Raw genomic sequence first — 2,616 nt, forward strand, 5'->3', positions numbered from 1 at the left:
GGTATGATTTCGTTTTACTCCTTTTTTTCTTTGTTGGCTATCAAGAAAAATAAAGGGTGTTTCAAGATATTAGAAGGCAGAGAGTTTGGGAGAAAAAAGGGGGGAAAGGAATGGATGCCATGCAATGGCTGGCATCATATGTTGTTGGATGGGTTTAAATAGTCCACATACATTATTGCTGAAAAACAATTGGATAAGTGGGGATGGAGTGTCAAAATGAGAGGTTGGTGTAACCCATTATCAAAAGTTGACTTGTCAAAGTCAAATTATAATAATGACTTAAATTAATCAAATTATTCTATTGGGGTTTATTTTATAACCGATAATATTTGAAGGTTTAAGATGGATAAAATAAAATTTTGGGGACCTATTTATATATTATTGAAAGTTAAATGGCTAAACGTTATATTAAATTGAACATGATAGACTTCCATGTAAAGTGTGACTTAGTGCTCCACTAACTAGCACTAATTAAACCCATTTATTCATTTTATACATACATAGCAAGGCTGAGAATGAAGCATAGAAGTTTTCCTTCAAATATTTGATTGACAAAGCTTTACGAATGGTGGGTAATGATTCATGGTTATAGTACAAAAGACTTGGTTTCTTGAACTTTCAAGCGCCAAAATTATTACAGCAGAAAAACATGGTGCAAGGACTTCCAGTTCAATTGAGTTCCCAAGATCAGCAAAAAATTTGATCATCCAAGAGAATCCGCTTTATTTTCAACTCATTATGATTTCAAATGAAATTAATCCTCTGTATCTCTAATAATTGAATGTATGTCATGTGTAATATTATCAATTTAAGCATTTCTACTTGTTAGAAAATACGGGTCGTGAGTCGCCCATGTGAGATGACCCGACTCACAAGTTATTAAAAGGGCTGGAGAGAGTGATTTGAATTTTAAATTCAAATCTACAACTCCACATAACTTCCCATAAAACCTCCAAAATTTGTATAGTAATGGAGAGAAAAAAGATGGTAGAAAATAGTGAAATTCATATGGAAAATCACTCAAAAATAGAAAAGTGCCTTGAACCATAGACAGGGCATGAAAACTCAAAAAATTAGGTAATTAGATTGTGGTTACTAATCCCCTTCCACTATGATCGGGATTGGGACCATTGAAGAACAAGAAAATGTAGAGTCGGAGCTTTGAAATACAAAGTGATTCAATTATTTAAAAAATCTTGGGATTCATAATTTCAAGTAGGGTTTTTGACCCAAAATTCATGTTAAAGAATGCTACGATTTATTATATTGGTATCCAAGCCATAAAAATTGTTTTGTGTTATAAATGGAATTATTATATTGAAAAATGCATGTATGTCATTTTTGTTGAAACTTGAAGCATTGTTAAAGGCATGTCATGAAACATGCAACATAAATTCACAAAATTTTTACAACATATTCCTTATATGATGTAGATCATATCTGTAAAATTTTGAAATTTTGCTTTTATAATTTTGGAGAAAAACGAAACCTAGATAAATTGTAGAAAATTTAAATATTTAGTGCCATATGTTCGTTCATTTTCATATGGCTAGAAAAGTCTTCTCATCAGCTTTCCAACCATATAAAAAACTTAAATTTTGGTTTTGAAACGAAGAAGTTATGAGATTTTGGAATTTGGATGATAATCTAAATTTTTTTTGGCATGAAATTTTATGAAAGCCTAAACTTCATCAATTGGTAACATTTTATAGAATAAGAATCATGTTGTTTTTTTTGTTATGGATGGATAGATCTTCTTGAGACCTTTCCAACGGTATAGAGATAATTGATTTTATGCTTGAAATGAAGAAGCTATGCCCTCCAAAAGTTTGGACGAGAATCTAATTTTCTGCATGAAAATTGGTAAAATTCAAAATTTCATCACACGATGACGTCTTCTACACTACATTTTATGATTCTCATTTAATATCGTAGATCTTATTGAGACCTTTTAAATAGTATAAATATCGTTAATTTTGGCCTTGAAATGAAGATGTTATGGCCTCTCGAAGTTCGGTAAAAAATCTGAAAATTTTGAATGAATTTTTTTGCTACTTTTACTCTTGGACAAATCTATTGATATCCCAAACGTAGCCTTAAAAAATAGATTTTTTATAAAAAATTTTGACCACACGGATGAACTTAGAATATTGAAATCAGTTAAGATGACCAATCGAAAGAAATTTTCGAGTACAATGTGGCGGTACTGACCTACCCCCAATTTTTTTATTACTTTAAAAAAATGATTGCAGATTGATACCGCATGTGAGGATGCATGTGAGATCCGACTTAAATTCTGAAAATTTCAGATTGATCCCTAAATTATTCCCAATTTTTGGGTATAAGCAAATTAATTTTTGGATGGTTTAAAAAATATTTTTTGTACTTAGTGCTTAAAATAAATTTGTAAAAAGCATCAAAAATATTTTTTAACTTGATTAATTACGAATTTTTTCAAGAAGATTTATTAAGTGGTATTTGCCCAGTGGCAGTTTTTTGAAGGGTTTTATTTTTATAAAATGAAAAAGACTCCAGAAGTATTGAAAATACTACATTTTATGTAGGGTTGAACACGGTTTGGTTTGAACGGTTTGTGCTATATTTTTAATTCAAACT

Source organism: Olea europaea, unplaced genomic scaffold (assembly GCF_002742605.1).
Source record: "Olea europaea var. sylvestris unplaced genomic scaffold, O_europaea_v1 scaffold1348, whole genome shotgun sequence".
NCBI lineage: Eukaryota > Viridiplantae > Streptophyta > Magnoliopsida > Lamiales > Oleaceae > Olea > Olea europaea.